The sequence below is a fragment of the Canis lupus genome, chromosome 24, assembly GCF_011100685.1.
Source record: "Canis lupus familiaris isolate Mischka breed German Shepherd chromosome 24, alternate assembly UU_Cfam_GSD_1.0, whole genome shotgun sequence".
NCBI lineage: Eukaryota > Metazoa > Chordata > Mammalia > Carnivora > Canidae > Canis > Canis lupus.
In genome coordinates, this window is record NC_049245.1 from 30,562,675 (window position 1) to 30,586,784 (window position 24,110).

Sequence of the window (24,110 nt, forward strand, 5' to 3'; positions counted from 1 at the left end):
TATGTAAATGAGTGAGTGGGGCTGTGTTCCAATAAAACTTTATTTACAAAATCAGGCAGGGGACAGATTTGGTTTCCCAGCATGGTTTTACTGACCCCTGTTGTGGAGGACATTTCGGAGATGACATTTCTATTTCTGTCACTAGATGGCGCCCCTCCACTAGTGAGGTGAAAGGAGGGCCCGGCTGCTTTACCTGAGGACTTCCAGGAGTGGATTATGCAGGAATTACCATAGTAGGGTGGGACCCAAGAAGTGTCTTATTATAATTCAAATTACAGGAAAAAAAAAAAAGAAACCCACAGAGAATATTTACTGTGTTCCAGGCACAGTTCCAGGCAATAATGTGCTGGTAAATATTTTTCTCTTAGAAAAAAAAAAGAAAGAAAAAAAAAAAACCCTTGATTTGTAGCTTTGTTGATTTCTGTAGTGAAATACTCACATCACGGCTGTTTTCAAGTTACTAACTTGCCATCAATCTGTTCACAAACTTCCTCATGTTAAAAAAACAGAGTCTTAGGATCTCCCAAGCCAGCTAGAGCATACCACTGGCACAAGGTTTTTTATGTTCTTACATTTGTTGTTTTTACATTCACCTGCTGAGGTAGGTGATACATAATAATAGCAACAACTAACATTTCTTGAGCATTTGCCATATGCAGATATTCTGCTATGTGTCTTACATATATTACCTTATTTTTGCAGTCTTCACAACTCTATACAGCTATAACTATCAGCCTACTTAGTGGATGAACAAGTCGAGGCTTAGGGAAACTCAGTAATTGTCTGAAGGTGATAATCACCAGGATTCAACTCTTGCAGTTTGACTCCTGAGGGCAAGCACTCAACCAGAACATAGAGTCTTGCCTATGCTGTTGTTGGGGAAGTATAGGTGTTTATATCTCTTTTGTAGCCAAAGAAAGGTTTTAAAAAGGCCAGCTAGTTGCTGGTCACATTAGGACTAGAACCCAGTTCTTCTTGATCTTCGCTGTTATGTTTTTTCCAAGTGCTCAGGGGCTCGGGGATGAGCAGAGTTTAACCAGTTATTACTTACAGAGAAGATGAGTATAAGGAAGGATTTGAAGGAGGAGAGGGAGACATGTATTCTTATTGAGACAGATGTACTCCCACAGTGAAGGTGTAGAAAGAAGCAGAACTATCTGCCATCTGGCTGGGGGGGCAGTGAGGTTTTCTTGATTGTGTCAGAAAGGGTGAGCTGGAGATGTTAGGGGAAAATGAGAAAGGGAGAGGGGTCTGGTGTTAGTTGCTAAACTATAGGGGTATATGCAATGTTCTCTCAAGCAGAACAAGCATGATGAGTTGGAGCCAGGGAGGCTGATGGGGAGCAGGACTCAGAGCTGACCTGACCACTGAGGATGCACCAAGGGATGAGGTCAAATGTCTGATGTGGAGGAAGGTGACAGTGGAACTTGTAATGCTCTCCTTCCCTCCAGTCTGCTTGCATGTGGGAGATGAGATTTTTAGGCTCCTTGGATATTGCATGTAAAGGAAAGGGCACTTAAAATAAGAAATGTGGACTTGAGCTTCATCCCTGTCCATTACCAGATGCACAACCTTGAGCAATTTTACTAATTTCTCTGAGCTTCTGTTTATTCATCTTTAAAATGAAGTAATGAATGTTAAGACATCTAGTCCAGTACCTGACAGACCATTGGAAGTCTAGTAATCTTTGCTTATTCATTCATTCCCGAATGTCGATGTCTTTGTGGGTGGAGTAAGGCAGGGCCACAGTGTTTCCATAGTCTTCATGACACACACACAGACACACACACACATGCACACGTGCATGCCTACACATGCTGGGAGTGCTAGTCCAGGTCTTGGCTGTTCCTGTTCTACTGAATTATTTTCTGTAAGGGCTTAATTGAGAGCAGACTACAAGTCGAAATAAAGCCAGGTTTTACCTTGCAAGCATTAAGCATATTTAGAAAAGGCCTAAGAAATAATATCAGTTATGGATATATACTTTTTATCTGCAAAGGAAACACTCATGAACATAGACATTGGGAAAACTGACTGCACATCTATGTGCCAGTTATTCTATTGCAAGATGGGATCAGGAATATTTGTGGGGCAGCAAAATTCAAAATGACCTAGTTTCTCTTAACTGTCCGTCATGGTGAGATCATCTAGGATCTCATTTACCCGGAAGGCACTTGTCCAGCAAACTCAGTTGTCTAGAATACATCTCAGAACCAAGAAAGAAGCAAACTATACCCCCTCCATTTCACCACCAACACAGGCATACAAACTCATTTGTGGCTAAAGTAGATGTCATCAAATTCACGGACTCCTAATGAATCAATCATCTTATTTGTAGAACAGAACCTCAGCTCTTCTGAACATACTTAGTCTTATGTTATAATTTTGATGAGAATGGTTATCAGGTTTTCCATCCCAGAGATTAGAAGCAATTGGTTAGAAGGGATAGTGGATCTAAATTTCCTATAAGCAAATTCTTTGAAGTCAGGAAGAAGGATCCACTGATACTTGATAGCAGAGGGAGAAGGTGACAAGGCAATTTCAAAACTGGAATATTTGCAGCCATTTGGTGTAGGAGTAAATAGTTCTCTACACTTTACTGGACTTGAGGGTATTGCTGTATCTGAGCATCATCATTCATGCTTGTCGCAAGCTCATTCAAGTCACCTGGAAGAATTTAAATAGTACTTAAGAAGGTAGGGCTTTGGCCTATTCATTTCAGAAAGTCTTCTCTGAAACATACTTTTTTTTTTTTTTTCTAGTTGTCCTTAAAGGAAGTACATCTTGTCATATGGAAATTTTATATGCATGGAAAAATTCCTCTCCTGGTAGGGTCAGATTACCGGGGCATTGCTGTAGCATCTTCAGTTCCTTCTGATTAGCTGTAAAAGGTGACAACCCTCAGTGTAAAGCAGGCCTTTTCTCATCTTTTCTAAAGCACTCTCTTCTCACTCCTTGGTTGTGGGATTTGATGAGCAAATTCATTTCTACCTTCTCCCCTTATGAATTTGTGCACTTTGATTAGGACCTCTTTTAGGTGACCTCTTCACAGATTGAGGCAGTTTGATTCTTAAAATCTGTTCTTCCCTATAGAGCATTCCATCTAGTCATCTACCTCCTGCCCCCTTAGTCTAGCTATGATTCCTCAACACTTTGACGGGGGTCATGTCCTCTCTGAAGACGTCTTTGAGGTGCCATCATTTGTCCAAGTAAGTTAATGACTCATTCCTCTCTGCTACATCTGCCCCTTCTCATATTCTTTTCATTGTTCATGATCTCCTTCCTTTAAGAGTAAGAAAGCTCTTTATAGGGAAGTAGTGAATCTTATACAGGTCTGTGCTTCTGGAATTTAGGAGTGTCTGTGGCTGCCACGTACATGTGCTGCTCCCTCCAAGAGAACCTGTTGCAGAGTGACTGGCCACCTCCTGGCTGTAACTTCGGGCTCTCTCTGTCACGCAGATTAAGGTTAAACTTCCCCAGACTGCTTCTGGCCCAGACCAAACATTTCAAGAATCTAGAGCCACATCATTCTTGCCCAAATGGAGCTCCTCCAAGGGGCAAACTTTTTCTGGATAACATGATTTCAGGCATGCATGCGATCTGAGAGCACTTCCTTCCCAATCCTGCCTTTCCTCTCCCACAGATGTCAAACTTGAATCTCTGTCTGAGGGCTCTTCTCACCTACTCTTGTTCTCTTTGTCCTTCAGAGGCATTTCCCCCAATAATGTCCTGCATATCTAATCCCATCTTGGTGTCTGCTTCTCAGAGAACCCAAACCAAACTCACAGAGTATCTGTTGCATAATGGATTCCAAAAAGTGTCAGTTGAGTTGCATTTATTTTGGTTTTATTGGTCACCAGATATGGTCTTAAACAGATCATCCCTTCAGTAGGAGGTGTAGAGTTAAAATGGCTAATCATACAACACTAGCCAATGCCTCCTTAAACTAAAATGAACTGTCTCTGGGTGACTTGGGATTCTCATTATGGATATTTGTTAACTGAGTAGCGAACCCATTGATATCCTCAGAATCTACTGAGATGTTTAAGCCTCTTTTTCCATGTGTGAGTGGTCCCAGATAGCTGTACATTGAGTTAGCATAACTGTTTTCTAGCAGTTTTATTTTTCTGTCACTGCTTTGCTATCAGTTTTTTTTTTTTTTTGTTTTTTAATACTGGAGCTGGGAGAAACTTCATTCATAAGGAGATCTTTAGAGCATATAATCATCAGGCACTAGTCAGGTACTGGGTAATTCAGGGTTAGATATGAAACAATCCTTTCCCTCAAGGTGGGAGCAAATTCCAGCTCCTCATTTTACTGATAACAAACCAATTTGGCAACATTTCTCAGCAGAACCATTCTGAAAAGGAACATATAGGAAGTCAATATATAATGACAGTAATGGATTTCTTCAAGATGGACAGGTGTGGATCCAATCTGAACCTTTACAGTGCCTTCTGGGCCTTATGCCTGAGCCAATTCATGATGGCATGGAATCACCTACCTACCCAGTCCTCACAGAAAGCTCAAGATTTCTGTGACTAATCAACATACTGAAAAAGATGTTACTGTATGCTGACTCCATCAACAGGGACCTCATGCTGCTCGTTTAATTGTTGATTTACCCTTATGAGAGAATAAGAAATGCAGTGACTTGTGGAGGATGCTAGGCATTAGCTTGGAGGAGTATTGGCTTTCCTACATGGTGCAGAGTAATTGGGGTCTGGAGACCTGGGTCTACTCCTAGCTCTGTCACTAAGTCTCTGTGTGACCGTGGGCAGGACATTTAACCTCTTTATACTTTAATTATCTGCAAAATTGGATCATAATAAATGCTACCTTATTGTAATGTTGCTAATAAGGGAATTTCTATATGAAAGCATTTTATAAATAATTCAGCACTATATAAAGATAAGAGATAGTAATTATTAATTTCAGTCTGGCACATCCTTTGGCAGGATCATTTATTTGTTGAGCATGCACCTTAGTAATACTATGTGTCAGGTACTGTTCTAAGTATTTAATAATTCTACCCAACGTGAGATGTATTATATATGTAAACTGTTATTATCATGATTTTACAGATGAGGAAAGTGAGGAATAGAGACATTGAATAACTTGCCTCATGTAACACATCTAGGAAATGGCAAACCTGGGATTCTGATGTAAGCAAGCTGATTCTATGGTCCATGGGCATAACCCCTATACTGAAGGACAGAATGTTCTGGCTTTCCTTCAAGCTGGGAATTGGGAAACAATATAAATAGACACAGTCCTGTCGTTAAGGTACTTACAGTCTGGTACCTGGGGGAGGGACAGAGATTAATAAAAAGTATAATGTCTTCATCATGAGAAGTGATTATGTACCACATAAGCCCTGAGATCCACTTCTAGTGATTCCCGTCTCTTGGTATTCACATCCTTGTGTAATCCCCTCTTCTTCAGTGTGGATTGAATTTATGAACTTAATTCTAATGAATAGAATATGGCGGGAGTCATGGGTGTCACTTCTGAGATGAGTTTATAAAAAGACTGACATGGACACCTCTCTCTCTCTCTGTCTCTCATATCATTTGTATTAAAGGAAGCAAGCCACCATGTTGTGAGCAGTCTTGTACCCCCAAGGAGTGGTGAGTAAGTGAGGCCCTCCATACAGTGGTCCATGAGGAAGTGAATTCTGTCAACAACCCCGTGAGTGGACTTGGAGGTAGATTTTTCAGCTCTAGTTGAGATTTGAGATGACTGTGGATCCTACTAACACCTTGATTGTAACTCAAGAAAGACCTTTTGCCAGAAGCACTCAACTAAACTCCTCCGGAATCTGTGATATGATACATACTTAGTTATTTTAAGCTTCCACATTTGGGTTAATTTGTTACACAGCAATAGATGACTCCTACATGTCAACACAAAAGCTTTTTCAGAATAGCTTTTAGAGGAACTTAGTCAAGTTGCGATTTAAAATGACAGATGTTTGCAAGTAGGGAAGGGTATTCTAAAGAGTGGAGCAGTCATAGAGGCCAGATGGAATAGTCAAGACTATTGACTAGAACACAGGGTGTGGTTTGGGGCAGAAGTGGGAGATGAGGTCGGAGAAATGAGTAGGTATATGTGATGGGCTAAGAAGGCTTGATTATAAAGTCAGATTCCCCCTGTGAAGTCACTCCCCAGAGATTTTTGTGGGTTATCTGAATGAGAAAGTATAGGAAGGCAAAGAATCTGAAAAATCCTTGGAATATTGGACACTGTAAGTCTATAAATTCAGCAGCCTTCACTGCAATTGATTTCAAGGCTATAGTTCTCTCTGCCTCAGGGGTTTTTATTTTATTCTTCTTCTAATCATTCTTTATTGTCATTAATGTTATAATAAAATGCAATGCATGTCGCTTATTGCATGATTATGAGGCTCACTGAAGACTTACTTTGCTCCACCCCCAGTCTCAGACAAAGATCTGGGAGGGTTCCCGTGGAGCTGCCACACTTCATGTGGATGTGGTGGAGAGTAGGGTCTGAGGTGGGCCCTTGCCCTCATTTCTACAGCATGTAGAGGCTCTGGCCCCATCTGCAGCCTGGTAAGAGTTCTACTGCCATGGTTAAGAGTGTAAGTTATGAGGTTGGAGAGGCCTGGGTTAAACCCCTGGTTTTCAGCACTATGTGTGTGGGCCTGGATAAATTACTTAACCTGTCTGAGTCTCAGTGTATTTGCCTGTGAGTAGGGAGTGAAGCAGTGCCAGCATTACAGGTTGTGGTGTGGATTCAGTGAGATGACATGTGTAGTGTGCATGCACAGGATGTACTTGACAGCATGTTGGTTACTATTATTTATAGTGCTTCAGAAGGGTATTTCCCACTCAAATTCCTTTTCTTTGTCTTACTTTTCCCCTGTTGCTGACTGTAGAATGATTGTATGTACAAATCATAACTCAAGTCCTAATTATGGTCCCAACACTTTCTTAGTAGTAATCTCTAAGCGCCAGCTATGTTTGCATGTTATCAGAATCAATATATTGGGTATGCTAGTTATCTATTGCTGCAAAACATTTTACCCCAAAACTTAGTGGCTTAAAATGATGCACATTTATTATCTCATGATTTCTGTGGGTCAGGAATCTGGGCACAACCCAATGGGTCCTTTGCTTTCGGATCCCTCTCAGGCTGCAATCTCACTTGAAGGATTGATTGGATAAGGACCCTCTTCCCAGCTCGCATGGCTGTTGGCAGGATTCATTCCATTAAAGTCTGTTGGACCTGTGGCCTTGGTTATTTGCTGGCCATTGACTGGAAATCACCGTCAGCAACTTGCCACATGGGCATCTCAAGCTTGCTTCATTGAACAAGCACACAAGAGTCAGGACAAGAGTGCGAGAAAGAGAGACATAATCTTTTGTAACCTAATCTCAGAATTGACATCCCATCATTTTGACATATTCTGTTCATTAGAAGCAAGTTACCAGATCCACCAGGAGGAGGGGATTACACAAGGATGGAAATATCAGAAATCATTGGGGCCACATCAGAAGCTGCCTACCACTCCAGGGGCACCCTATTTGCATGTCAGTAAAACATACCACCACTTGGATAAGAGTACAGTTGACATCTATACTAATATCAGCACCCTAGGATTTACTAGGAAGAACTCACCACTCTATGACACTTGCTCCCCTGGCAGGAGCCCATGCTCTCTCTTAGTCTCCTAATATTTGAAGATTGAGTCTCTGGTCAGAGGCTCTCATTGTGACAAGAGTCTTTACATAGGGTCCTCTCCACAGTGATGGCTGAAGGGGACCATCTCAGCACTCACATGGGGGTTAATCTCCATGTGCTTCTACTCCAATGCCCACCCTCTTCCCACCTCTGCCTAATTATATGTGTGCTGCTTGTGTTAATATGAAAGATCCTTTCAGACAGATCAGTTGGTTTTGTACTGGCTAATTTTTTGCTGAGAAACCCTGTGGGAAGTTTAAATTATTTGATAAAGCTACTTCTGTTTGGTTGGTTTGCGCCTGTTCTGACAGAACCAATGGAGGGAATGTCATGAGGCTCACTGAAGGTCTTAGACCCTTCTGGAGCTTTGACACTGATCACTCTCTGCATCTGGAATCTGTGGTCACAGGTTCATGTACCCTATCCTTGGTTCCTTGACTCCCAGCCCAGTTGGAGCTTTAAGACTCTGATGGGGGTTACCCCAGGCTCAGGGGTGAGCCTGGAATCCAAAACAGGTTTTGGAGGGCAAGTCATATCCCTAACACCCACATGCCATATTCAGCATCCCTTTCAAATGCATCTCTCAAGAAACCCATGCTTTGTTTGGGATATGAGAGGTCAGCTAAGCCCACATTCAGATTTTCACTCAACATTTTCCCCGCTGCTTTCTCAGGTCCCAGGCATTGTGTGTTGACAGAATTTATTTCGTCTAATCTGCACAACAGGAGAGGTGTATATTTTGAGTCCAAGTTATGAAATATTAAGGAACAGAGGTCCAGAGAGTTGAAGCGACTTAGGTGGCAAGAGACAACCCAGGACTGGAATTCAGGCCAGTGACACTCTGAATTCTAGGCTGTTTCCAACATACAGCTCAGTAGCAGTTTCTGAGAAACAGAACTTCTGACCAGTTCTAACCATGGGGGAGGTAGCATTGACATCTGTCATCCCTGGCAATGGCTCTAATAGAGTCACTAGGGTCTCTGTAACAGAGACCCCCAGCCTAGTACCCTCTCCTCCCACAGCCCAGCCAGTGCTTATCTACCCTCCAGGCTTCAGCCTGGCAGCCCTGTCTATGACAGCCTCCATGCCACAGTCCCTGAGTGGGTTCCTGCTGCAACAGTGAGCATGTTGAATTGTAAGCATTTGCTGCTTTCCCCAGGTTGGTGAGTTCTGGAGGATAGGAGTTGCATACCATTGCTGGCATCCGACAGAGTGCCTGGTAGCAGATAGGCACTCAGTATAAGCCAGTGGCGCTCAGGGATGACTGTAGCCATCACCCAGTAGAAGCTCTCAGGATTGGTTTTTATGCCTAGAATAATGCCCTTAAGTTCCAGGCGCTCTCCATCTTAGCCCTGACTGCACTGGCTTGTGATGGAATGTTCACTCATTTGCCCCTGCTTTAGTTTGTGTTGTTCCCAAAGTCAATCTTGAGACAAGGGTTTGGGTGTGGTAGTTTACATGGGAGGGGGTAAAAGAGCAAGCTGCCTGAGAGGGGCAAGTAATGGGGAGCAGATTGTGACTGTGGGTAACTGGGCTCCATCCCACTAGAGCTTTCCAAGAGGTGATGTCGAACAGACCTCAGGGGGGTTCCACTGGGGTGAGGAAGCTTGGAAATTCAGCCACCAGCTCCTATCCCTCAGTGACTGTCCTGAGGTCATCCGTGTACACAGAAACTTTGGGTAGATGCCCTCTGGGGTAGTATATGGGAAAGCACAAGCAGGATACCAAGAGTACCTACTCTTCTCCTTGTTGGGGCAGCAAGCTCTAATAAACCCCATAGTCAAGGCTTATTGAGAGCTTGCTGAGAACCATGCATGTGTATGATCTTTTTTTTTTTTTTTAAAGATTTTATTTATTTATTGAGACACACAGAGAGGGAGGCAGAGACACAGGTAGAGGGAGAAGCAGGGTCCATGCATGGAAGCCGACATGGGACTCAATCCCAGGTCTCCAGGATCACACCCGGGCTGCAGGCAGCACTAAACCGCTGCGCTACCGGGCCGCCCCACATGTGTATGATCTTATGTAGTTTTCCCAACCATCGGATTTCCATCATCAGCTCCATTTTATGGATGGGGAAGCTGAGGCTCAGAGAAGCTCCCTAACTTTGTCCAGGCTGGTGAGTGACAGAGCTTGGCATCCTTCATGGGTATGTCTGAATCCTTACCCAGTGGCCATTCCACTCCATCCACCTCTGACAGCACTTTACAAATAAGAGGATGATGGGGTTTACTTATTTATTTTTTAAAAATATTTTATTTATTTATTTGAGAGACAGAGTGAGCAAGAGAGAGAGTACATGAGGAGGGGCAGCGGGAGAGGCAGAAGCAGGCTCCCCACAGAGCAGGAAGCCCGACTCGAGGCTCAATTCCGGGACCCTGGGATCATGACCCAAGCTGAAGGCAGATGCTCAACTGAGTGAGCCACCCAGGCGCCCCAAATGATGGGGTTTAAATGTTGATAAAAGCAGGAATCCTGGAGATCATTTAAAAGTGCAGCATGAGAAGGTCCAGGCCTGGGCTAGCCACAGGCTGGATGAGAAAGAAAAGGTGAAGAAACAGGAGAGGAGAAGCTCCAGGTGGCAGGTCCAGGTCAAGGGCAGCAGCCAGCCAGACAGATGACAATGCAGGTCAGGACACATGGGGAGACAACAGTGTGGGGAGAGGGCAGAGAACTAATTGCACCTCCAGATATACCCAGAAGCCCCTTGCAAATCAGCAGAGATTTTCACAAATGTGCCAAATAGAAAAGGCAATAAAGTATCAGTGGGACCAAAAGATCTCCAGCTTGAATGACTCATTTGGGTGTTGCTCTGGTTTGCTAACCCTCTAGGATCACCCTTTAAGTAACAATATGCCAGAGCTTAAAGCACCTCCCTTGGAGATTGGTTGGCCAGGTCTTTATTATTCTGATGGAGACACGAAGAACAGCCAGAGGAAGTGGCTCCTGCCATGGCCACAGAGCAGAACCTGCTGGGCATTCCAGTTCTCACTCATGAATCAGTTGCTTCCATTTACAAATGAACTTGCAAACTGGGGCAAGTCAGTTCCCCCTTCCACAGTCTCATCATTATCTTCTGTAGAGAGAAGCAAAACTCTGGCCTGGTTGTGTGGCTGTGAGGTCATAGGAGGTCATAGATGTGAGTCTGTGGTCCCTGCCCATCCTGTGGCTGGTACAGGTTCACATGGTATCCCTTAGCCCTGCCCAGCCCAATCTTCAAGGGATGCTGGGCTCAGAGCTGGAGCCAACAGTGTGAGAGGGGTACAGGGGACTCTTGGTCTGCCTACACCTCCACTAAAATGAGGAGCCTCTTGTATCAGACCCTGGTCCCCCTCCTTCTCTTCCTGAGAGAGGAGATGCAGTTGCTGTGTGATTCCAGGGGAGTTCCTTGGCCTCTCTGTTCTCCATCTCCATCTGTGGAGTGTGCAGCTGAATGAGATGGCTAAATGTTCTGATTTTGTGACCCAGTGACATGAAGAAAGATGATGGAAGGATGCAGGTGATGTGGGTGAAGGCATAGGTGAAAGCATGGGTGTTATCTGACTGCGTCCTTGCAAGCTGAAGGCATGTGGCTTGGAGGAGGGGTGAGATGGGCGTCGTGGTTTGAATCAGTTCATTTGTTGTGCATCAGGCTCAATGCCAGACAAGGTGTGGATTGTGGATTGCTAAGGTGTAGGAGGCATGGCTCTGCCTTCCAGGAGGGGTGTGGGGCTGCCAGCACCGCTTTACACGAGGGACTGTTCTAAACACTCTAAATGTGTTAACTAACTGCATCACTGCCACACCTTATAGGTGGATTCTATTCTTGTTCTCATTTTTTTAAGAGAGAGAGAGAGAGACAGATTAAAAACACAAGCATGGGGTGGGGAGTGTAGAAGGAGACGGGAGAAAGAATCCCAAGCAGACACCCCACTGACCATTGGCCCAATGCAGTGCTTGATCTCATGATCCTGAGATCATGACCTGAGCTGAAACCAAGAGTCAGATATATAACTGACTGAGCCACCCAGGTACCCCTCTGGTTCTCATTTTAAGAGCAGGAAACTTAGGCACAGAAAGGATTAGTAGCTTTTCCAAGGACTCATAACTAAAAAGTTACTGAACCAGGGACTGAATCCAGATGGTCTGACTCCAGAGCCTGTCCTCTTAAACCCTACAGGATGGGACTTCACTGACATCCCTTGAACAACTTTGGTGTGCCAGGCACTGTGATAGGTGAATTACAGACGTGATCTGCTTCATCTCCCCAGTAATTTGGAAGGAGGAGATTGTAGTATTCATTTTATGATAAGGGAGACAAGCTGAGAGAGGTAAAGTGGCTTTCCCAAGGCCACACAGCTCACCTGTGTGGGGACCCTGGATTGGAATACAGGTTGCTCTTATCAGCATATGAGGAGAGAACAAGCCCAGGTTACATTCTAGATTAAGAATCCCAACAGGAGTACCACCAAGGTGTGATGCAAAAATGCAAGAGTGAGTCCAACTTAGCGGGATGGGGGGGAGGGATTTGTGGAGAAGGTGGGGTTTGAGTGATGCCTTGAAGGATGGGTAAGGTGGGATGGGGTGGAAGGGCAACTGCATGAGGGCAAATGCACAGGGACATGGGAGCTGGGCAAGCAAGCAGGAGTTGGGTGAGGTAGGGCAAACATGGAGAGCCTTGGGTTCCAGGGGAGGAGTCTGGACCTGATATGTCATCAGTGGACAGCAGTGGTGGGGGAGCCACAGGTGGTAATTAGGAAGGTGCTTCTATGGCCCCCTGAGTGTGGGAGAACTCTTCCAGAACAGCTCCTCCCTGATCCTCCCTATACCCCTTCCCTCTCCCAGATATCATGTCCTGCTATGTTTGGGGGTGTGGGAGGACTATTGGGGGTTGTCTGACTGCTGATACTTGGTTTCCCTGGGATCTACCACCTGGTGGTTTCATTTATCTCTCAGAGGACAGCCTTAAGGAGCTTCCTTGCTGTGGCAGTCAAGTTCAGAGCGCTTCATTCTTACTGGGGAGGCTGCCAGAAGAGCCAGCTTGGAAACTAGTTATGGGCCAGCTGTGTGAGCAGGTTCCACCTCCACTTGGCAGCTTGGTAGATCCCACAGGACATCTTTGTGCCCCCCATAGGGAGGCTGAGCGGCATAGGCTGCTGGGGTCTTTGCCAGTTAGGATCAGCCAGGTTGGGATCTGCTTATGAGAACTGGCTTAAATTGAGCCAAAATCCCTCTTTGCTTTCTCTGTGACCCCAACCATTTCCTGCCCACGAAGGAGGGCCTACGAGACAGCTACAGAGATTTAAGCATCTCTCAAAGTGCTCCGGGAATGCCCACTGTTTTCCTGCAGGTAGGAATGCAATCAGGGCTGGCTTCATGGTTCATATCAAGATGGCACCAAGATATTTTAAGAAATGAGTGCAAAACAGTGGAAATTGAGAACTCGGGCTCTTAGCAGTAACATGTATTTAGTGTTTTGGGAAGGAAAACAGCCTAAATTGTAGGAAAGTGTGATGAGCAAGATCTGACATAAATACATCAACAAAGATGAAATGCAGACCTGGAAATTGGGAAAGCCTCCCTCCCATGCCAAGAGGGATCTCGCCTTGCTGTCTCCTCTGCCTGGCAAGAGATGTGGAGACATATTCTGGACCACTGGTGGGCTGTATCTTGGCTGTGGTGCCAGCAAAGCCTAAATTGCTCTGGTCTTGGGGCCTAGGGTTACCTAGAAGAAGGGTTTTCAGTGCCATGGTCTAAATGCTGGGTAAAGCCTTTATGCCTAGAACCAGGGGCTTTCCTGTGGATGGGGCTCTGCAGCTTTGGTCACACTGTCTGGGGCTGGCTCCTATGTTCCTGGTTTTGCTCACAGGAGGCCCTCAGATTCTGACACTCACCTCCTTAGTCCTTTTGGTATCACCTGGACACCTCTATATCAGTCTTGCTAACTCCCCTACTCTAATCAAGACCTGCTGCTGTTCACCGAATACTAGTGCTGAAAATGCCCAACCCAGGACTGACCCTCTATGTTCCTGTAACTTCTCTGCCCAGTTCTGTGACTTTCTGGGCATAGAGGATGCTTGATCTGGTTCATGGCAGTTCCTAAGGATTGATTGATTTTCATTTTGATCTGCCGAAGAGAAGTGCCTGGAATAGCAGTTGTTACTATGCAACAGGTCTAGGATGGTGGGTGACCGTTGCTGCCTACCTGAGGAAGGTCACAGGTTAAGTGGGAATATCTACATCGCAGTTTTTCTCTACCTCCCAGAAAGTCCTAAATTCTTGAGTTGGTTTTTGATTTCTTCTGTTTAAATATCTTTTGTCTAGACATTTAGGAGCCTTGTGATTCATTGCATTGCTCAGCACTTTAAGCATTATTTAATAAAGCAATTTTACATTTATTAGCCCTGGCTTAGAATGTAGACGTTGAAGACACACTGCCTGAATTCAAGTCATGACTCTGCCATTGCAGGCTGTGCCACTTTGAGCAACTCACTCTTCCTGGATTCAGTTTTCTCATTCAATGGGGGCAGTTGTTTATATAAATCATAAGTTGTTGTGGGGATAACTAAGTCAAGAAATAAGACCTGCATGTAGTAGATCTACATAACATTAGCTACTCTTGTTGCTGTTATAATTGTTATCACAATGACTCTCCTGACCACCTGTTTAGGTTAGTGGCATAATCCAAGTGACCCAAGCCCCCAGCTCCCTCCTGCGCATGCACTAGCTTCAAGCCCCATGAGTTCACCCTGCCTCGGGTATCTGGAGAGCTCCCAGGTGTTGGCCTACCTGCCTTTACCACCCAGCCCATGTCCTCTGTAGCAAGCGGTCTGTATAGGCACAGTCTTCTGCTGGTCATTACTATTACTCTCACCCTCCCCCTGGTGTGTTGCCTCCTGGTTTCTCTGGGAAATATTGCCTTTTTCTTGATTAATGCAGGTCCAGCAGTTCTTCTAAGACCATTTGGAGAGTCGAGAGCCTCTCCTGTAGAGTGAGCTAGAGTGAAACAGGGAGAATGGCTCACTGACCTTTGATCTACACTGCCCTCCAGCATGTTCCACCTCCCTATCCAACCCCAAAGGAAATCCACTAAAGATCAGTGAGCAATGGAGCTTTTATTGGAGGTTGGATCAAGGATATGGTCTCATTGCAGACTTCCTTAGCTTACTAGGATTCTCTGCCCATTCCCTTTGCCCTGAGGCACCCTTCAGCCCTGTTCTTCCTTCCTCCTCCTTTCTTTGTGTTTAGAATCTTTCTGTCTTTTGCACAATTCCTGGCATCTTGCTCACCTCACCTCACCTCTAAGCTCTTGCCGGAGAATTTCCTTCTTCTAGTGCTACAGCCCTTCTGACTTACAGAAATGCCATGAGTGTGATATCAAGTACCTCCCTGGGGATGGGCAGCTCCACATGGCTACAATTGGCTCTATAACAGGTGGTTCATGTTGTAAGCTGTATTTACACATTGAGAATACCCAGTGAGAGCATGCCGTCTCTTCTTAAGAATAGTCCATCCAAATATGTGCCTTCAGGAAGGTTATGAAACCTTACAGACTTCTAGAGATGCATGTAAAGGTGTGTAATTTGAGAGAGTACTCAGAGGTCAGACCATATCTGGCACTGGCAAGGTCTGTCTCTTAGGTGAGAATGGCTTGTCTAGTTGGATCCAGTCACTAGACATTGTTTCTCAGAATACTCTCCACTGACCACCTATATCTGAATTACCTGGGAAGAGAGCAAAAACTATAAATACCTGGGCTTTCCTGTGACCTACCAGTCAGAGCCTTCAGAAGTAGGGCTGAAGAATCTGAATTTTTAACAAAACCCTACTAATACTTCTGTATCCTTAAGTTTGAGAATCACTGCTCTAGACTGTGAGCTCCATTCAGGTAGGGACCTCAATTATACTCTTCAAGCAGACCATGTTGGTTGCCCTCTTTGTCCTGTAGGACACAAAGAAGAGTCCATCTTCCAGTTCCCCTGCAAGTAGGTGAGACATGTAATCATTTCTAGGTAATGGGCCGTAAGTAGAAATTAATTTTATTACCTTTGGGCAAAGTATAGAAAAGCGGGGGTGAGTCCTCCATCTTCTCTTTCTGTGGCGACTGAGGAGGCCAGATGTTCCAATTGGCATGGCTACAAGATGGCAGAGCCTCCATCATCCCAGCTCCCTGCAAGGCTGTGTGGAGTAGAGCCCTCTAGCGGAGCCCCTGTGGATACAGAATGCAGGCAATAAATAAACGCCTATAATGTTAAGCCACTGAGATTTCAGGATTAATTTATCATAGCATTATTCTTACCTATATACAAGCTAAACTCATCATCTTTCAGCGATGTTAGATAATTGGTTTATCTATCATTAAGAAGTTTAATGAGATTTGCTTCAAGCTCCAATAGCAGTGGCTGGTGAAATGGTATCTGACTCCAGGGGACAGGGCTGGGTGGGACAAGGCGAGGGTACGACAAATGGGGCATGTCAGTGTGAAGTTGAAGGGGCTCATTATCAGGTTCATGCAGGGAAAGGGTCAGCCCCAAAGAGTGAGTACTTTCTTCAGTTTTGTACCCTAGGTGCCTCATTTGCCTTATCCTAGTCCTGGCACTGACCATGGGAAAGGCCCACCCTGTGAAGTTAAGCATGGCTGGGGAGAGCTCCTGCTTTTTAAAGGAGAAAATAATGAAACAATGAAGACTTGTTGAGACCCACATTGCAGAGCTAGGCTCTGGCCTGGTCCTCAAGGAGCTCACAGTGAAATGAGAAGGCAGACAAATATGGATGACATGGTGGTTCCAAGGGAGGTCTGGCATAAGCCAAGAACCCAGGAGTCCAGATGAGGTAGAGGCCTGCTCAGCTGGAGCTAGGAGGGCAGCTCAGCTTCCCTGGCAGATGACGATGGGGAAAATGCTAAGCAGAACAGTGCCTCATACTTGTGTTTGGAGAAGGGTTGGGTGGTCATCAGTGAGGACACTTGTTCAGATGCCCCAAATGACCAATGGTTTATAAATGGGATCTTATGATAATGTAGACTCAGACTTGGTCTTGTTTTCCTTGGAGATGTTTCCAGACCCTCACCAGTTGAGAGGGCATGTGCCAAGGTTGGGCAAAGTGGTTTGCTCCTTCCTCCAGCTCTGTTGGCTAGATTTGAGTTGTAGAAATAGTCAAAGAGAGGGAGAAGGCAAAAAGCTCTATAATGAAGAAATTAATGGCATTATGATAATCACAATAGTATTAGTTGAATACTTATGAGGTTCCAGGCATGGGTCTAAGTACTTTACCTGTTAGAACTCCACCTAATCCTCACAAAAACCCAATGAGAGAGGTACTGGTATGCATCTCTTGTGGCTGCTGTGACGAGTCTCCACAAACTTGGGGCCTTAAAAAAAAAGTTTATTATTCTACAATCCTAGAGGTTATAAGTCTTTCTGGAAGCTTCAGGGGAGAATCAATTTCCTTGCCTTTTCCAGCTTCCTAGAGGTCACCTGCATTTCTTGGCTCATGGCCCCTTCCATCTTCAGTGTTGGCTGAGTCCTCCTGCTGCTATATCTATGATTGTTTCCTGCTTCCATCATGCCTCTTTAAAGATGCTTATGATTACATTGGATCATCCAGACTAATCTATTTATCTTAAGGTCAGCTGGTTAGCATCTGTAACTGTAATTCTCCTTTGCTAGGTAATCTGACACATTCATGGATCCTGGGGGTTAGGACTTGGACATCTTTGGTTGGGGAGCATTATTCTGTCTGCCAGAGAGTACTGTTAGTGAAATATGTGCTGTTAATGGAAAGATAAAAACCACCACAGTGATTGGAAGAGTGAGCAATGAGTTTACTTATTTACCAGCCAAAGGGAGATGAGCTACGGAGGAAATTCACCAAGTGGCTCCTTGAAGAAAAGATGTTAGGGAATTTTATGTGTTAGGAAAGGAAGGTTCATTGTGATTATGCTAATTAAGAGTTGTCATTTTCCCTCTGGATTGAACAGAATGAGTCCATTTATTCATACATGATCAGTTCAAATAAGTCTCCCTATATGTTAGTTAAGAATCTTAAGTTAGGTCTATGGAGGCTGTCCTGTCCTGGGTCACTCAAGTCCATAGATATTTATTAGCTGCAGCTTGTTAGAGCCATCAGGTGAAACCCAGCACTCAGTGTTGTTCCGAGTGAAAAGGCCTTTTTTTTTTTTTTTTTTTTTTAAATCTAGTATTGTTTGTAATTTATAGAGGAGGAAATTCCAGCTTGGAAAGGTCACATCCTTGTGAATAGTAGTGCCAGGATATAAGCCTGAACAGTTGGATGCCAAGTCCCCCTTCTTAACCATTTTATTCTAGGACCCCAGTGCCAGGCTTGGCTGGCACTCTTTTATATCCATCCAAGGGAGGTGAAGAGGCCACAAGTGGGAATTCAGCAGTGGTACTTCCTGGAGGTTGAGAGGCTCAGATGGGAAAATCAATGCATATTTCTGCCAGGAGTTTGGGGACAATGCATTTCCTCAGTGAATGGGGACATTTGTAGATGAAACTCACCAACCATGAGGCAGTGCCTCTTGCAGCAGAAAACATGATCAGCTTCTGACATTAACCCCAGGGCAGGAAGGAGCAGCTCATTAAGCTCTGGCAGGGTTGCTGACAGCCGCCAATGTGTGACCATGTTTATAAACGACTTACAGTGGGGACCAGTGACACCTCATTACGGGCACCCATCAAGGGCCTGTTCTTCCCTCTTCATCTCCCATCATCAATCTTCTAGTGCAGAGCTTGTAATTAGGACCTGTATTGACTCTTGATCAATTTGTTTTGTTAGGCCAAGGAAGAACACTGCTGGTTATGTGTACACATTGAGAAGATTGTCACATAAAGTGTGTGGGTGTGTTGGGAGGTGGGAGGAGGTGGTGGAGGTGCATCTGGGATACCTGGCTGTGCCTCAAGCCATAGAAATGTGCCTAAGGGACTCATTTCTGGGACCACCATGGCAGCTGGGGCCCAGCCTTTCTGGGGATGAACTGAGACATCTAGTAGTCACTCACGTATCACATAAAACTGCCAGCTACTGTTTAGCAAGTGCCTCCTTTGGGCCATGCACTGTGCTGTGCCATGTGAGTTAATTCTTAGATCAACCCTATCAAGTTTCTTCAATGGAAAATGGAAGCTTAGTGTGAAAAAGTAAGTTGCTAGGGTCAAGAGAGCCCTACAGCTCTTTGGGAGTTGCCTTAAATATGTAATGTCACTTAGACCAGAAGTGGGAAGAGATCTTTGGCACAGCCCAGGGGTTGTGACACTGGTGACACAGGTGACACTGCTATGTCTAAAGAAAGCTGTCATCAACTGGGCAGTAGAAGGGGGCTAGGATCAGTCCCAATCCTAACAAACAAGGAGCTCTGGAGGCTAAGTTGACTGAGGATGTATACCCCTCTGGGATATGGCTGCCTAAGCTATCAGAGACTTGTCTGCTCCTGAGAAAAGCACCTTCTTTGGAGATAGACCATCAGACCCTGTCCATTCAGCTTATCACACATCCTGATGACATAGCCAGCTCCCTTGTATTGAGCCACAGTCATGTGATAACTGTCTGGTGATGAATTGGCCTCCAGTGCAGATCCTCTATGGATAGATAATGGGTGATTTAGCCATTGCATTTCACATGGTAAGTTCAAATGTTACCATCCAGGGGTATGCATCAGCTTCTTATAAGCTTGGTAAATGTGAGGCTAGCCCCAAGGGATGGCTACATCATTTAATTCAGGACAAGATCAAGATCCTAAAATTTGGAGGTACAACTAAACAGCTGCACTTTATGAATTCTTCTGAGAAATCTGTTAGTCACCTTTCCTAGGTGACACTCGGTCCTTATGGTCTATCTAAAAACCCATGGCCATTGTCTTTTAGGACTGAGGGAAGCACAGTTAATATTGTATCTGCTGACTCTGCATCTTGGTCTCCCAATGTAGACATTCAGTAGCTATGGCTCTGCCCTGGAGAAGAGTGGTAAAGACAGATGTGGGACTAAGAGCTTTAAGACTTTCATAGTGCTGTATAGAAAAAAACAACAGAAGCCAGACTCTGGTCTGCTCACTGGATTTCATAGGTTGAGAATCAGAGTTCTAACCGGGTCCTCACTTTCCTTTTCAAGGAGCAGCTCAGAGGCTGGGCAGGGCTACAGGGTCTTCAGTCCAGGCCCTAAGAGAGGTGAGAAAGGGCCTAAGACGAACCCCTGACTAATATGGTTTATAATAAAACTCAGATATGGTGTTTTCTTGTGGAAAAGTCAATTTTTCCTGAATCTGGGGAGGAGCACAGATGTAGACTCAGAATGTAGTTGCAAATTTTCTGATGGTCCTACTGTTGAGAAATAGATTCTGCGTCCCCATTCTTTGAATCTGCCTTACCTTAGTGACTGGATGACCAGTTAAATAGGATGGAAGTGATGCTCTGTGGCTTCTAAGGGTAGGTCATAAGAGGTGATATGCTTCCTCCTGGTTCTCTTGAGACTCTGAGCCACTATGTGAGAATACTAATCTGAAGCTGCCATGTGACAAGCTTAGGATACATGTAGGGGCCACATGTAGGCATTCTGACTGACTGTCCTAGTGGAGATCCTTATCAACAGCCAGTGTCAATCATCAGAAATGCAAGAAAGATGCCTCCAGGTGATACCAACTCCTGGCCATGAGTAACCTCTAGTCTTTGAATCTTTCCTGCTGATGCCCCAGACATGGAGGACTGCACACAAGCCGTGATCCCTCTGCCCTGCCTAATTCCTGACCCACAGAGTACATGAGCATAATACAATAGTTGCTTTATTCACTAAGTTTTAGGGTATTTATGCAGCCTAATATAACTAGAATGGTTACGAGTTCTATGACTTGGAAATTAGAACCTTATTTTTTTAAAAGATTTTTTTAAATTCACTATAGACACAGAGAGAAGCAGAGACACAGGCAGAGGGAGAAACAGGCTCCCAGTGGGGAGCCCAATGTGGGACTCAATCCCAGGACCCCAGGATCATGCCCTGACCTGAAGGCAGATGCTCAACCACTGAGCCACTCAGACATCCTGGAATTAGACCCTTATTTGAACCAAACACAGGATGATGATCTTCACTTTACAGGGTATGAATGTGTCAATATATATCGAAGTGACTGGCATGTAGTAAGTGCTGAGGAAATCATAGTTCCCTAACCCTCTAGAAGGCTCTTTCCATGTCTCTTTGCCTCCCCTTTGGGGAATACTGGACTTTATTGCCAAGTCAAAAGGAAGATTTTACATGGGCTCCACTGCCTGTTTGTAATTAAAATCATAAAAACCCTCTGTTAGCACTGTAATAACTTCTGCCAGACTGAAGGCAAGTTTCATAAACCGACTTCTTCAAGGGAATCTGAAGCTACTTTGGTAAAACAAAACTTAAAAAAATCCAAGCTCAGGGTCTAAACCACAAAAACAAAAAATAACAAAGTACTCCCATTCCTAGGATGATGGTTCTCAAGGTGTGTTGGGATCTTGTGGGGAGTTGACTGAATACGCATATTTCTGGACCCCAACATAGAATAAACATTTTTGTGTGGCCCAGAAATCCAAGTTTTTAATAAAATCCTCCATTCTTTTGAATTTTTAAAATAGTGGCTTCATTGAGATATAATTCATATATCATACAATTCACTCACTAAAAGTGTAAAATTCAATGATTTTTAGTGTATTCAGAGTTGGGCCCCCATCATCACAGTCAATTTTAGAACATTGTTATCCTAAGAGAACCCCCATATACGTTGGCAGTCACCTCCCCCATTCCTCCCTACTGCCCCAGCCCTAAGCATCCACTAATCCACTTTCTGCCTCTACAGATTTGCCTACTCTGGACATTTCATATAAGTAGAATCATATGATAGATGGGCTTTTAAATGACTTCTTTCACTTAGCATAATGTCTTTATGGTTCATCCATGTTGTAGTGTTAGTTCATTACTTTTATTGCTGAATAATATTCCATTTTATGAATATACCATGTTTTATTCATTCATCAGTTGATGGTCAGTTGGATTGTTTCTACTTCTTGGCTAGCCATGTTGCTGTGAACAGTCATTCATGTACAAACTTTTATGTGGATGTGTACTTGCATTTTTCCTGGGTATGTATTTCTAGGGCTAGAATTGCTGAATTCTATTGTTACTCTGTGTTTAATCCTTTGAATAATGGCTAGGCTATTTTTACAAAGTGGCTGTGCCATTTTATATTCATATCAACAGTGTACGAGGGTTCTAGTTTTTCTGTGTTTTTGCCAATACTTGTTATTACCTGTCTTTTCAATTACAGCCATCCTAGTGAGTATGAAGTGATACTCATTGTGGTTTTGATTTGTATTTCCTTGATGGCTAATGATGTTGAGCATCTTTTCATATACTTATTGACCATCTTCCCATCTTTTTGGGAGAAATCTCTCTTTAGATACTTTGATCCCTCTTTTTATTATAAGAACACAACATGAAAAAAAAAAAGAACACAACATGAGATCTACCTTCTTAAAAAATTTTGAAGTATACAATACAGTATTGCTAGTTGTATGCACATTATTGTGCAGCAGATCTGTAGAACTTATTCTTTTTGTACAACAGAACCTTTATACCCATCAACAGCAACTCCACATTTCCCCCTTCCCACTCCCTGGAAACTACCATTCTACTATCTGCTTCTATAGGTTTGTCTATTTTAGATACTTTATGTAAGTGGAAACTTGCAGCATTTATTCTCTGTGAGTAGCTTATTTCACATAGCATAATGTCCTCTAGCTTCATCCTTGTTATGGCATATAGCAGGATTTTTTTTAAGCCTGGATAATATCACATTATATTTAAATACTGCATTTCCTTTATTGATTCATCTGCTGATGGACATTTGGGTTGTTTGCACTTCTTGGCTATTGTGAATGATGCTGCAATGAACATGGGAGTATACATAAAGAAGACAAAAATAAATGAGGTGACATCCCTTGTTCATGGATCAAAAGATTAGTATTATTAAAATGTCCATACTATTCAAAGTGATCTACAGATTCGATGCAATCCCTATCAAATTCCCATTGGACTTTTTTTTTTTATAGAGATAGAAAACAATCCTACAATTTATATAATACCACAATGGACCCTGAATAGCCAAAACAATCTTGAAAAAGAAGAAAGCTGGAGGCATCACACTTCCTGAATTCAAAATATATTATAAAACCACAGTAATTAAATCAACATGGTACTGGCATAAAGATAGATATTCAGAACAACAGATAAGAATAGAGGTCCCAGAAATAAACCCATGCATATATGGACAACTGGTCTTTGATAAGAATGACAAGAATGCACAACGGGGAATGAATAGTCTCTTCAACAAATGATATTGGGAAAACTGGATGCAAAAGAATGAAATTTGACCCTTATCTTATACAATACTCAAAAATCAACTCAAAATGGATTGGAGACTTAATTATAAGACTTGAAACTATAAAACTTCCAGAAGACAGCGTAGGGGAAAAGCTTTAGAATCTTGGTCTTGGCAATGATTTCATTGATATGACTCCAAAAGCACAGGTAACAAAAGCAGAATTGGACAAGTGTGATTACATAAAACTGAAGAGCTTCATAGCAAAGGGAACAATCAAAAGAGTCAAAAGGCAGCGTCTGAAATGGGAAAAACTATTTGCAAACCATATATCAGATAAAAGGTTAATATCCAAAGTATATAAGGAACTCCTACAACTCAATAGCAAAAAAACTCCACAAAAAACAAACAAAAAAAACCTTGACCCAATTTAATAAAGGACAGAAGACTTGAATAGACATCTAAAGGAGATATACTCATGACCAAAAGGCACATGAAAAGATGCTCAACATCACTAATCATCAGGGAAATGCAGATCAAAACCACAATCAGATATCATCTCACAGATGTTTCTTTTTTTGATGATGGCTACTATTTAAAAAATAAAGATAAGTCATACATTATTGGTATGAATATAAAATAATGTAGCCACATGGGAAACAGTACAGAAGTTCCTAAAAAAATTAAGAATAGAAAAAAAAATTAAGAATAGAACCACCGTATGATCCAGCAATCCTACTCTTGGGTATATATCAAAAAGAATTGAAAGTAGGATTTCCAAGAGGTATTTATACCCCTATCACATTGAATTTTGAGACTCTCCATCCTAGATTTCATAGCTCAAGGGACACTTTAGGATGAGGAGGACTGGCTCTGAGAAGGGATATGATAATGATCCCTCTGGGAGGTGACTGGGGAACAGTAGCAGAGGTCTAGCTGTTGTTGCAGTGTGGTACCTTGTCACAGCTCAGATACCTCATGTCCCTCCACCAGCCTACAGGTGGGCAGCTTCATTACAGTTCCACCCACATGGAACAGCTCTGAGTCCCTGTCTGCACATGGACTAAGCATTAGG

The 24,110-nt window shown here is 43.5% G+C and overlaps 1 non-coding gene across 20 annotated transcripts in view; it reads left to right on the top strand.

Moving 5' to 3' along the window:
- The window catches only part of LOC119865668, a 235,930-nt gene that overhangs the window by 153,315 nt on the left and 58,505 nt on the right, over positions 1-24,110 (top strand). Inside the window, exon 4 of one of the 20 annotated variants that reach the window (XR_005377883.1) lies at positions 5,585-5,707. The exons of 18 other annotated variants lie outside the window; for them this stretch is intronic. This is a non-coding gene — a transcript (uncharacterized LOC119865668). The remainder of the gene's footprint in view (positions 1-5,584; positions 5,708-24,110) is intronic. One more of the 20 variants, XR_005377884.1, reaches the window with a different exon arrangement.